At 43.6% G+C, this 14,325-nt stretch overlaps 1 protein-coding gene across 4 annotated transcripts in view; it reads left to right on the top strand.

Annotated features, from left to right (window-relative positions):
* The window catches only part of si:dkey-97m3.1 (fatty acyl-CoA reductase 1), a 217,917-nt gene that overhangs the window by 45,959 nt on the left and 157,633 nt on the right, over nt 1-14,325 (top strand). The window contains exon 1 of one of the 4 annotated variants that reach the window (XM_041216375.1): nt 6,540-6,693. The exons of the other annotated variants lie outside the window; for them this stretch is intronic. The gene's annotated coding sequence lies outside the window, so the exon portion shown is untranslated. Of the gene's footprint in view, nt 1-6,539; nt 6,694-14,325 lie in introns of those variants that run through there. 4 annotated transcript variants of the gene reach the window in all.

The following is a 14,325-nucleotide window of genomic DNA, read 5'->3' on the forward strand; positions in this document are numbered from 1 at the left end:
CTTCCTCAAAGAACATCATTGAATGAGGGCAGCTCATCAGCATTGATATTCTAGCAGCGTCTCCTCATTGGTAGTGGCAGAAGAAAAATATGCACGGGAGCAGGAGATCCCTAGACATGTCCATCTCTCAGTCACAGCAGTGTTTGCATCATTAGATGGCGGTGAAGGTTTCAAGTCCTCTCTCACATCGCTCTTGTTCTGAAGTGGGCTCTCAGGTTCCAGAGTGAGCTCACTTACAGGGCTCCACCTACCAAAGCATAGATCATGGCCTGGCAATTCATGAGGCAGATGTTCTCGCTGCAAGTGGGTGGACATCCCCTGAGTTGAAAGAAAATTGCTTTGAGGGCTAGGAGAGACTTGGCCATATTCCCTCTTCCTGGAACCTGTCAGTGTTGCCCTTGTCCTCCTAGGTGGTAAAGGTCATGGATTTGGAAGGTGCTATTGAAGGAACTTTAGTGAGTTGCTGCAGTGCATCTTTCGGAAGGTGCACACTGCTGCCAATGTGCGCTAGTGGTGGAAGGAGTTTGAGGTGCTGTTTAGGGTGCTGACCAAGTGGGCTGCTTTATCCTGGATGATCTTCTTGAGTGTTGTTGGAGCTCCAGGCTAGTGGAGAATATTTCATCACACTCCTAATTTGTGCCTTGTAGACAGTGGACAGGCTTTGGGGAGTCAGGAGGTGAATTACTTGCCGCAGAATTCCAAGCCTCTGACTTGCTTTTGAAGCACAGCATTTGTATCACTGGTTCAATTAAGTTTCTGATCAATGGGGGATTCTGATCAATCCTGGGGGATTCAGTGATGGTAATGCTGTAGAACATCAAGGGGAGATGGCTAGATCCTCTCTTGTTGGATTTGATCATTGCCTGGCACTTGAGTGGCGAGTGTATTTTACTTGCATGTTACTAAGGCATGTCAGTTGGTCCTTATTGTATTTGGCCAATGGACACAAATTAAATCATAGAATAATACACAGGAGGGGGCATTTGGCCCATTGATCCTATCTCGACTCTTTCAAAGAACAATCCAGTTAACCTCACTATTTCCCTATTTCCCTGCAAATTTTCTCCTTTTAAATGCTCATCAAATTCCCTTTCCCTTTCCTTTACTCTTGATTCTGTATGCACCAGAAAGGCAAAATTATAGTGGAATGAACACTTTACATCCATAAAATAAGAAGTGGTGAATACAAGTATATTCTGACAGAACAGTGCAGGCATGTGCAATTTTATGCATGTAATATTTTCCTAGATACTGTGAACCTAATTGCACAGTATGCTTACTAGTTAACTGGGGGAAAAATACTGTAAAATCTGTGGCCAGTAACTAGGCTCTTCCTATATGATCCTCATAATAAGTAGCACCTATTCTTCTTGGGACTCTTTTGACATTAGCATCAGGGTGACATCCCTGAACTCAACAGTTGCTCATCCTCTGTTACTGTTACAGTGCAGCAGCTGCTGGCATTACAGAGTTTAAAAATTGTCAAAAGAGCCCTAGCTGTTGAACAAAATTCACACCATTATATCCCTCTAATAGCAAAAGTCTACATCTTCTGTATTGGGATAATTCAGACTGTCTTTTGTGCACTGGCATCATACTGGGGTGGTTGCATTTATTTTGAAGATTTGTAAAATCTCAGCGCAGAGATCCGTAGCAGAAAATTTTAGTCCATGTTTCTGTGCTTCATTTTAGCAGTTGTAGCATTTTTGCTGTTCACTAGCAATATGTGCAAACAGGATTTAAGTACTGGTGCAGAAGGTACTGTACACACATTCACAAGGCTATGTTTTATGACATTTTTCAATTACAGTTTCTTCGTAACTTTGTATCACCACATTCCCTAACCAAGGAAATGAATGGAGTTTAAAATACCTTAAAAAAGAGGCAGTTCTTAAAAGGGGAACTTGCCATGTCATAATCTGAAACATTAGTTTTTATATTATACTATAGAGAAAGGTGATCTAATGGGCAGAATTTTCCCCTTCGTTGTGGGGGGGGGGACATTTAAGAGCGGGCACGCCTCCGATCAGTGCCCCCAGTTGGGGATGCACTGCCATTTTACGTGGGCGGGCTAATTAAGGCCCACCCAGCATGACGCCGCACGGAAGCGCTATGCACTCCCTGTGCAGGTGGAGTGGGTGAGTGGGGGTGGGATTCCCTAAGCCGAGAGTGCGCTCTTTCACGCATGCACATGAAAGAGCGCACTCATCTCTCTGAGGGTAAGTGCTTCCTCAGGGAGATTGGCTCTATAATAAAAAATCTGAAATATAGAAAAAAAAATTTCTCTGACATGTCTCCTCATGTGACACTATCACATGAGTTGGGACATGTCCATCACTTGTAAATACAGTTTTAAATTTTTTTAAAACCTACATGAAACCTCACCCTTCCCATGATAAGGTTTCATGCTTTTTCTAATTCACACCAGGGCTCCTGGCCTGCCTGCCGACCTTAAGGTTGGACGGGCAGGTCCATTAATTACTTTAATGACTCTGTCAATGACCTCAATTGGCCATTGACAGGTTGGCGGGTGCACAGCTGATTCTGCTGAGCCCCCACGTTCCTGAAAATTTAAATGGAGCGGGGTGACATCGGGAGTTCCACCCGACATCATCCTGCGTCATTTAATGCATCGGCGAGCGGGCCCTGCCCTCCGCTTGCAGACCAGGAAACCCTGGCCCATGGAAAGGACACCTATTTATTTTTTAATTTAAATTAATGTGAATGTGATGGTGGGTATCAGCTAAAAATTCCTGACCCTAGAATAAGCATTTATTCATGGGGATGAATTTTCGGGTCCGCTCGCCGATGTGTAAAATGACGCATGGTGATGTCGGGTGGGCGTCCCAACGTCACCGAGCGTCATTTAGATTTTCAGTTCGGCGGGCGTGCAGTTGACTTGGCTGCGCGCCCACTGAACTGTCAATGGCCTGTTTTTTGTGGAACCGAAACTTCATGAATATGTCCCAGCTCATGTATGTCACTGTCACATGAGGGGACATGGCCTAAAGTATTTCCTTTTCTCTATTTAAATTTTTAAACCTTAAACTGACCTCCCTGAGGCATCTCTGTGCCTCAGGAAGATGTCTGCGTTCTTTCACGTGCATCCGCGAAGAAACGCAGGCCCTGACTCAGGGAATCCCCCTCCCCGCGCAGGGAGTGCTCAGCGCTTCCAGGCGTACGTCATGCTGGGCAGGCCTTAATTGGTTAAATGGTGGTGCGGCCCCGATCAGGTTTGCGCCCGCCCCCGCACAACGCCCCCCCGCCCCCCCCAAACGGGAGGAAATTTCTGTCCATGATCTGCAAATAATCATTGTACAGTAAACTCTATTAATTTTGCTTTTCCCACGGTTAACCTTGCTTATACAGATGAAGCCTTGTGACTCCTAAATCTGTCTTGTGTATTGATCATGCTCATAGCAGACGTAGGACAGAAGATTGCCGTCAGCGTGCGGGGGCAGGCCCGACAAAACAACGCGTGAAATGACACGAGATGACGTCGGGCGTGTGTCCCGATGTCATTGCGTGTCATTTCGATATTGCGGCTGTGTGCCCGCAGAACTGTCAGCAGCCTGTTAAGGCCATAAAGAAAGCAATTTAACCTATTAACAACGCTGCCCGTCCCACCTTCAGGAGGACGGGCAGGTGCGGAGCCCAAGCGGCCTTCTCGTTTTCCAGGAAGCCTCATCCACGGGTGGGATGAAGTTTCCTGAAGGTTTTATAAAATTAATAAATAAATTTTCGTCAACTTCAGAAACATGTCCCAGCTCAAGTGACACTGTCACATGAGGGGACATGTTTAAATAAGTTTTCCTTCATTTTTTTAAAAAAACTTATTATCCACTTGGTCACCCTGAGGCACAGAGCTGCCTCAGGGAGATTGCTGCACTCTTTTGTGTGCAAGTGCGAAAGTGCGCAGGCCCTGATTCCCCCTCCTCCTCCCGCCCGCACAGGTAGCACTGAGCGCTACCAGCTGCGCGTTACGCCGGATGGGCCTTAATTGGCCCGTCCATGTAAAATTGTGGCGCACAGCAGGCGGTGATCGGCTCCGCGCCCGCCAAAGGTAAGTAAGATTCTACCCATAATCTTTCAAAAACTATTATCACAAATAAAAGATGATACAATCAGATAAGACTCAAATAAATAAACTTGTCCTTTAAATTTGCCAGCTGTTTTTACAAATATGTTTCCTTACTCAACCACTAATTTTTTTTATTCTTTCACGGGATGTTGCTGGCTTGGTGAGCATTTTTATTGCCCATGCCCTCATGATAAACCCCTAGTTCAAAATATTATTCCCAAATATTTGATACTTTGGGCAGAATCTTGTTGAGATGTTGGGGGTCTTGCCCGCTAGCTGGAGAGCCTGAGAGAGACCCCTGCTGCCTCTTTCTGCGAAGGTCCACTGAACCACATGCCAATCAAGCAGTGGCAAGATCAGTGGTGGGCCTTACCCTGGAATCAAGACCCCGGGGGTGGCAATGTCACTGACCAAGAGCTGCCAGCCAATCTGAAGCCGACAGCTCTTGTGCTCAACAGCGCAAGTGGGCTGGCTGTGGCTGCTGTCGGAACAACAGGTGCCAGAGTTCCAGGATTGTGGACTGAACCAGGTCTTGAGTAAGTAATATGGGGGAGGGTGTTTTCATGGGATGAGGTGGTGGGGAGAGGGGTACAGGGACGTTGGCAGCAAGGGCTCTTGGTGAGCCCCCACTTCCCAATGTCCAATCCCTTGATCAGACTGTTGTGCAAGACGTATGGTGACAGGTCCGCTTTCAGCTGGGTTAATACCAGCAGCGGTTGGATGAGGCCCTTAAGTGGTAATTAATTTGCTATTTAATGGCCCTAATTGGCAGTGGCGTAGGAAGATTGACCATGGACCTTCCTGCCCAGAACATAATTCTGACAGAGGTGGGAAGGTGGCAGGGTTCCAGTACACCACCAACTCCTTAGGTAAATGCCCTTGCTGCCTCCAAGCTGATCAGCAGCCAGAACGCAAGATTACGGTCTTTGTATCAGCCGAATTGGTTATCACCGATGCCTACATTGTGCCTTGGTCTCCCCACTCCTGTCCTTCCTACTCACTGGGCAGCAATTTCCCCCCGTGGGGGGTGGGGGGGTGGTGCGGATTTCCAATCGGTGTCCTCATTCATGGACATGCTGCCACTTTATGTAGGCGGCCCTTAATTGACCCGTCTGCCCGCAAAAAAGCGCACAGATCTTCCTGAGGCTAAGTGCTGCCTCAGGGAGCTTGGCTCAAGTTTGAAAACTTTATTGAAGGGAGAAAAAAATATTGCTGACATGTCCCCTCGTGTGATATTGTCACATGAGCAGGGACATGTCAATTACTTATATTTAAAAATGTTGTATACATTTTAAATCCCTCATGAAACCTCATCCCACTCGTGGATGAGGTTTCATGTTTTTTCTGAAGGCTGCCTGGGCTCTTCGCCTGGCCACCAACCTTAAGGTTGGACGGGCATTTCCATTAATTGGGTTAATTACTTTTTTAAAGGCCATAAGTGGCCATTGACAGTTTGGCTGGCCATTGAACTGCAAATCTAAATGATGCACCGTGACGTCAGAACACACGTCCGATGTCACTGCGCATCATTTTACGCATCGGCGAGCGGGCCCCATCCCTCGCTCATTGACGGGGAAGTGCTGCCCATTGAAACAATCAGATGACGCAGAGCTTTGATACTATATGGGATTTTTTTCCAATGCTAGAATTGTATCCTAAGTGCCATTGCCTAGTTCAGACTGGCCAAATTGAAAAATGAGAAAAGGTTTTTCTTCTGTGGTAGCAGTATATGGCTTTGGCATTTTTTAAGTCGCATGTGCTATAAATTGTGACATCCCTGAGTCCTGGCCATACAATACAGTGGAACTATCTTCCACAGAACCTTTTTCTCATTTGATTACAAGAGAGCAACAAATTAATAATCAATGCACCCCTCACACTTCATATTATAACAAAATAATAACAAAATAATTCCCCAGACAAAATTAGATTTCCTGAGTACTTTTGACAGAAACTGCATCCTTTTGCATTTACCTCTAATATAACCAAGCAACTGAAGGAAATCTTGCTAATAGGGCAACACAGAACAAGAAAGTTCAGCTGGATCACCAATTCCAGGCAACAGTCGGTGTAGTCACTTTTCAAAAATATTTTTTAAAATTTCCTTTAATAAGACTTGTAGAAGTTGTAAAACTTTTAGTCTGCCCCATGTGAATTTTCTGATTGATTAAATGATAAATGATCACAATGTATAAATCTAATGAAGTGCAAGTTTTATACTTGACATTATAATATCCTAAGAACATGTGCATTTCTTTGCTGTAATCATCTCTATCACTCCCAGATCTATATTTGGCTGCTTTCTTTCTCTTTCATTTCAGTCTGTTGTACGTTCAGCTTTTATTTATTCTCTTTCACTTTTGTTTCTTCATGTTTGCTATCTCTGCATTTATGCCCCCAATTTAATTTGTTGCACAATTTGATTATGTATATCAATATTCACTAATTTGTTTTGTTCCACATGACGCTGGTGTCTCCTCTGTGAGTGCTCTACCTCCTACTTCTATGGTATATCTTTTGCTGGCATCTTGAGTGCCACCCACCTGCTTCCTGCTTCTCTGTCTCTTGCTGTCAGGATCCCTTGAATAAGGTGCTGTGCTGCATGAAACCAGGTAAGAATGTCAATCACACAATTTCATCTTAGACTAGCTATGTGGAAATATTCTGTAAGTGGGAAAAAAGGAGCAGGTAATATAATCAAATAATTCACATTAAAGCAGGCAACACAAAATGCTTAGAACACGAGCCCTCTTTCTAATTCTTTGTACACAGGAAATGCTTGTATCATTTCCTGATCTAGATTTTTATTTGTCATATGATGATAATTTAGTTTTTTTTTTAAAAGTGTAACTAGAAATGTCTGTGCCCCTCAGGAACTGATACAGAGGACCTCTTTACACACACCTGAGCAGAACAGCATTTGGCCTTGCAAGCCAAGTCTGACAGAATCTAACAGTCAAATCCAATTATGCTTCAGACATTCTGATATCAAAGGAGCCAATTTATTTTATATTTTGCACATCCATTTATAAATCAAATTATCTGCCATTTTATCTACAAAGTAAATTAGGACACGGTTAACCTTCAACTCTTGTATCAGTCAGTTTGCTGCAGCAGTTCTCAGTCTAGCACAATATTTGGAATTTAAAGACTAAATCTGTGTTTTTTCTAAAGTACTAATATACTGACAATTTGATCATTTTTGGTAAAATTCATATTCTATTCTGTATACTAAATAGGTATTTCATTCAGGATATCAAATAGATAAAAAATTTGATTATCCAAACCTCAAAATAAAGATAGCAATGCCGACAAACATTAACCGCAAAACACCATCTATGTCTAACCTTACTTTTCCTCAGTGAAATTTTTGGTCTGGATTTTTCAGATGGTTAGTGCTGTTCGAGTACAGTTTCTCCAAACCTAAATATAGTTTTAAGTGAGAGTGAGCAGTGGTTTGTATGCTCCCACGTTGCCATTCCTCCCCCTTGCAATTTGACCTTTAAGCTGAAGATGGTACAGTAATGTAATGGTTACGGTGCTGGGTCAGTAACCCACGTGGTTACAAGTTCAAATCCTGCCATGGCATATTAGAGAAATTGACTTCAATTAATTTGGTACCAGCCAGAAAAGAATCATGAAAACTGCCAGATTTTCGTAAAGATCCTTATAATGTACTAATGTCCTTCAGAGAAGGGAGCCTACAGTCCCTCCCATACCTGGCAGACATGTGACTCCAATCCCATACTGAGTAGAAACATCCCAGATTTAAACCGTGCAGTAGTGGGTGGGAAAAACGACATTTTACCCACTGGCCGCAATGGCGGCTTCTCATGCCGTATCGCCCTAAACCCACCTCATTAATTATGTGTTTCTGGGAAACACGCTGTTTCAATGGCAGCTGCGCTCTCATTCACCCTCCACGCTATTACCTCGCCGCTTCATTGCGCCAGGCACCACAGTTAAAGTGCAGCCATGCACACACCTCTTGGTGCTTCCAGCCCATGACCGCTGCAAAGAAGACAGGGTGGCCCCAAAAGGCAAAAAGGCTGTAGCCCCCTGGCCATTTGGATCCCGTGGAGGCCTGCCATGGAGTCCTCTACCCCCACTCTGGTCACAGGACTCCCTACACTCTCCGCACTCCTTCCTCCTCCTGGACTCCCTGCCCTCTTCGCACTCCTTTCCCCCCTCTGAACTTTCCTTATACCTTCCAGTCCCCTTTACACCTATGTCCCCATTTGCTGCCTTCTCCCCTGATACCCCCTCCTCATCCTTTACTCCTCCCCTCCAACCTCATTCATTTTCATTCCCCCACTCCAAACCTCATGCCCCCCAACACTTTGTTTCCTCCCTCCTAACCTCATCCCTCGACACCTTTGTTTCCCCCCTCCCAACCTCACCCCATCCTGACACTTCTTCCTCTCCCGGTCAATCCTTGACCTTCTCCCCCCTCCCCCCGGTACATTTTCCTTTTTCCTCTTTCCTCTCCCAAACACAGTGGCAACTTCCTCTTTACCCCCTTGACCATCATCTGTTGTGAGCAGACCCTCAATGGTGACTTTCCAACTTCCATGGGCAGCTTTACAGCAGAGCCATGTCCATGAGAATCCACCCAGCATGCCATGGACATTCCTCCAGCTTGCAGCTGCTATCGGGCTCCAGCATCACCTGCTCCTCAGATGTCCGCGATGTGATCAAGGCCCTGGTGGTAAGTCCCGACTTCTGAATGTCACAGTTGTCAAGACGTGTTCTGCTCCGACTTGTTTTCCCGCTATATGAGCAGACGATCCAGCATGGGGGGATGATTCTGATGAGTGGGCCTTATAATATGCATTATCATTATAATGGGGTTCCTGGAAATGCAGCCCGCCATCAACGGGCTGAGCGGATGATCACAAACATGATTTCTGGCCTTCTTGCCATGCTATCCGCTTACACTGTCGAACACGCAGGCAAGGAAAATCCCACCCTATATGGGAATTTCTGGGTCCTCTCATTCATCTGCTGTTACTTTGGAATTTCACCCTGCACAGTTAGTCACAGAAATGCAGGTTTTAATATCTTGAATTGCCCAGATGGTGAAAACCTATTTCTGAACACACCATTTGGTGAGAGATATATGGGTATCTGCCCATGGAAAGGGAAGGAAATGTTTTGCTAACATCACCTACTTACAAAGCGGCATTGGCAAAATATACCTACAATTAGAAAGACACTGAAGAGTAAAGGGAGTGAAGCAAGTAGGGGACAAAAATAGATGTACAAATAATTAGAAGAAGGGATTTAACATCCATTCATGTATAAACATTTTAATATGCACTTGTGAGTCTAACATTTGACAGGCAACTACAGCTCTCTGTGTTGAGAGAGATTTGAAGGTAAGGATGTTTGTGCTGTGCACTAAAAGATGGGTCTTAATAAGAACAGCAAACTGTGCTGTCCAGAACTCACAGTAAAAGAAAGGTAAGATCACTAAAAGAGAAAAAAAATCACTTTGCACTTGTAAAGCACTTTCCATGAGCACCAGATGTTTCAAAGTGCTTTATGACAAATGAGGTATTTTTGAAGTATAGTCACTGCTGTGATGTAGGAAACAACAGCCAATATGCACACAGATAACTCCCACAAACTGCAGTGTGATAATGACAAGATAATCTGTTTTTGTGATGTGGATTGAGGGATAGATATTGCTCAGGACACTGGGGATAACTACCCTCCTCTTTGAAATAGTGCTATGGGATCTTTTACATCCACTTGAGCAGGGAGATCAGGCCTTGGTTTAACATCTCATCCGAAAGATGATGGCGTAAATATTGCAGCATTCCCTCAGTACTGCACTGGAGAGTCAATCTTGAGTTTTGTGCTCAAGCCCAGTAGTGGAACTTCAAGTCATCATTCAGATTGGACTCTAGTCTCAACTTGTACTCCATGTTTCAAGCTCTACTGCACTCAAGAAACTTTGTCCTGCCATCAAGCATACAGGCATATATTCCATATCCAAGATATGAATCATTGACCTTCATTTAGAACCCTTTGATCTTGAAGGACAAGAGCCCGAGAAACACTACTTGTCAATACAGTTTGTCTGTTGTTTCCATAGTTACTGCTAATCTGAAACCAGTCTAAATGGTTGCATCTTATGCACTCCATATAATTAGTTGTTTAATTTCATTAAATTATAAATTATTTTATTCATAAATTTCCACACTTCAGGTGTTTAGGATAATGGAATCGCACTAATGAGGTACAGTGCATGACCAGACCTATGCTAATTCTTTTTAATCAATTATTTATTATATGCAGAAATAAAACCAAAATGTTTTCCCCTTTATTCTCATGTTATTGTAAAATCTTTATAAACATTCAATTCCCATTACTTCCTGAAACAAATTAAACATACGTAAAGAAAACTTAAAAGCCTATCTCTCTTTAACACACTGACTTACAAATGAACTGAGAACAGAAAGAGAACAAACATGGCCATTTGTACTTCCCACTTGTTCAGCATGGTCTCCTTTGGGAAGGTACCAAGATTACCAGGATTGATGGAAATCCTATGACTTGGCTTGTGTTCTCCATCACAGAATTCCATTATCGAGTGTGGACTGACCATTCTCTGCAAACGTCTATATGATGCCTCAACATTGTCAATATCATTCATATAATTTCTACAATTTATATAATCTCATCAAATGACAAATTGGAAAGACCAGAGTAGACAACAGTAAATGAATTAGGACATTTGATCAGATTTAGGGCTCACCAAATCAAGCTAGGTAGGTGGTCTTGATGAAAGGATAAGAGGATTTCAAGCTCAGCACAGATGAGTTCTGCTCCCATGCTCATTTACTGAGCTTTCTGAGGGACTTGAATATAACAAAATGAGGGAGAACAGCCACCTATGGGATTGGAGGAAAGCACTGACAAGAGAAGAAAGTGAATTCAAAATAAAATTTAAATACTGTAGCATTAGAGGGAGGTGGAAGTGTAGTGGTATTGTTAGTAACCTAAAGGCCATGGATAATGCTCTAGGGATGCAGGTTCAAATCCCACCATAGCAACTAGTGAAATTTACCTTTAATAAAATTGGAAATTGTAAACTAGTTTCAATAATGGTGACCATGCAACTATCATAGTTGTTGTAAAACACATCTGGTTCACAAGTATCATTTAGGGAAGGAAATCTGCTGTCCTTACTTGGTCCAGCCTAGATGTGACTCCAGGCCCACATCAATGTGGTTGACTCTTAGCCCCTGAAATGGCCTAGCAAGCCACTCAGTTCAATGGCAATTAGGGATGGGCAACAGATACTGGCTTTGCCAATGACACCCTCATCTTTTGAAAGAACAATATTTTTTTGAATGCATTGGGCAGAATTTTTAGTTCGGCGGGTGGGCGTGCGCCTGATCCAACTGAGTGTGAAATGACGCGCGTTGATGTCGGCCAAGCATGCCGACATCAACGCTCAGTTGCACGATAGGTCAGTTGGTGGCGTGCACCGGAGCTGGCAGCATGTCCACTGACAATTAAAAGGCCTAATTAACGCCATTAAGTTATCAATTGTCCTTTAATTTTTCACTGCCCATTCGACCTAATGGTTGACAGGCAGGTGAAAATGCCAAGCGGCCTTTGCATCTTTCTGGACACCTCATCCACAAGTTTCCAAACGCAAACACAAATGAAATAAAAGCTTTATTACCAACACGTCCCTGCTCATGTGACCGAGTCACATGAGGAGACATGTTTTATTAAATTTTTCCATTGTTTTATAACTTTTTCAATATATTCTCAGTCTCCCTAAGGCAGCTCCGTGCCTCAAGGGGATTATTCAGCGTTCTTTTGCGTGCATGGCAAGGCCTGCTCGCGCTCCTCCCCCAGCCCACACAGGCAGCACTCAGCGCTGCCTCTCGCGATTCACGCAGTGTGAACTTGCGGTGCGCTGTCAATTGTGCACAGTGGTCGGCTTCCTGACAGCCCCCACTGATCCTGCAATGCAAGGGCAAAATTCTACCCATTGTTTCAAAAAAAAAAAATAGAAATAAACAGGTTAAGAAACTAAAACAGTTGAATCAATAATGAGAAGGAGCATAAGGAGGTTATAAGGAGAAAATATTAAAAATTAGAAACAGTAGTAAAATTATATAAAAATAAAATGGAAAAGAAGTAAAAATAAAATTTGATTGGAGTGTAAAGGGTAAAAGAAAGCGCTAGAAACAGCCCCAGTTGTTGAATCACTGGACATTCATATACATGATTCTTACACTCAAATTTACTTTTATGCACTTTTACAATGGTAGTTGTTTATTTCAGTAGATTATTTCCCGAATGCAAACTATATTTAAACTGCTAATTCTTGCCCTGTGTCCCAATATCCCAGTGGTAGCATCACAAATCCAATTGAACTTTATGTAACTTGTTCTGTTGCTTTAAGGCTACAAAGTGCTAACGATATAAGTAAGCACATTCTGAGGTTTTCTAATATTGCTGATAGAGTGCAAAGCTTGCAGTTGGTTAATGCCTGTAAATTTTTGGCTCTAGGTTAAGGGAAACCAGCTTGCCAAGACTGCCCTTTTTTATGACTCAGTCCTTATGTTAATAAACTTTTGATGGCAATGTTTATGATGAGTCACAAGTGTATAATGACAAAGGTTATCCAGGAGGTAAGTATGACAGTTACAGGATGTATGCACCATACACAGAACTTTCAATGTGGATTAGCAACTGTGATGAGTAATAACTATCTCGATATGTGATGGTGTTTGCATAATTCACCATGAATTTACGATCGCCCAGAGCATATTTGATTCATAATGCTAAGAATACATATTCTAATTACAAATACTGAATACTGGTATTTTTAATGAAGGGTTTTTATTAAAATATATATCTTGACTAGAAAGTATCACTTTTGAGTAATTTTTAAAAATTCATTCATGGGATGTGGGCTTCACTATTTGGGCCAGCATTTGTTGCCCATCCCTAGTTGCCCTTGAGGAGTGATGGTGAACTGCTTTCTTGAACCATTGCCGTTCATGTGGTGTAGGAACACCCACAGTGCTGTTAGGAAGGGATATCCAGGATTTTGACCAGCGACAGTGAAGGAACGGCAATATATTTCCAAGACAGGGTGGTGAGTGGCTTGGAGGGGAACTTCCAGGTGGCGGTGTTCCCATCTATCTGTTGCCCTTGTCCTTCTAGATGGTAGTGGGTCTGGGTTTGGAAGGTGCTGTCTAAGGAGCCTTGGTGAATTCCTGCAGTGTACCTTGTAGACGGTACACATTGCTGCTACTGTGCGTCAGTGGTGGAGGGAGTGAATGTTTGTGGAAGGAGTGCCAATCAAGCGAATTGCTTTGTCCTGGACAAAGTGTCAAGCTTCTTGAGTGTTGTGCGAGCTGCATTCATCCAGGCAAATGAGGATTATTTCATCATACTCCTGACTTGTGCCTTGTGGATTGTGGACAGGCTTTGGGGAATCAGGAGGTGAGTTACTTGTCACAGGATTCCTAGCCTCTGACCTGCTGTTGTAACCACAGTATTTATATGGCTAGTCCAGTTCAGTTTCTGGTCAATGGTAACCGCCAGGATGTTGATAGTGGTGGATTCAGTGATGGTAATGCCATTGAATGTCAAGGGGTGATGGTTAGATTCTCTCTTATTGGAGATGGTTATTGCCTGATGTTTGTATGGCGCGAATGTTACTTGCCACTTGTCCTCTCAAGCCTGGATATTGTCCAGGTCTTACTGCGTATGGACATGGACTGTTTCAGTACCTGAGGAATCACGAATGGTGCTGAACATTGTGCAATCATCAGCGAACATCTCCACTTCTGACCTTATGGTGGAAGGAAGGTTATTGATGAAGCAGCTGAAGATGGTTAGGCCGAGGACACTACCCTGAGGAACTCCTGCAGTGATGTCGTGGAGCTGAGATGACTGACCTCAAACAACCACAACCACTTTCCTTTGTGCTAGGTATGACCCCAACCTGTGGAGAATTTTCCCCCTGCTAACTCTAGGTTTGCTTGGGCACCTTGATGCCACACTCAGTCAAAAGCGGCCTTGATGCTAAGGGCTGTCACTCTCACCTCACCTTGGGAGCTCAGCTCTTTTGTCCATGTTTGAACCAAGTCTGTAATGAGGCCAGGAGCTGAGTGGCCCTGGCAGAACTCAAACTGGGCGTCAGTGAGCAGGTTATTGCTAAGCAAGTGCTGCTTGACAGCACATTTGATGACTTCATCCATTAC

The sequence above is a fragment of the Carcharodon carcharias genome, chromosome 21 (assembly GCF_017639515.1).
Source record: "Carcharodon carcharias isolate sCarCar2 chromosome 21, sCarCar2.pri, whole genome shotgun sequence".
Lineage (NCBI taxonomy): Eukaryota > Metazoa > Chordata > Chondrichthyes > Lamniformes > Lamnidae > Carcharodon > Carcharodon carcharias.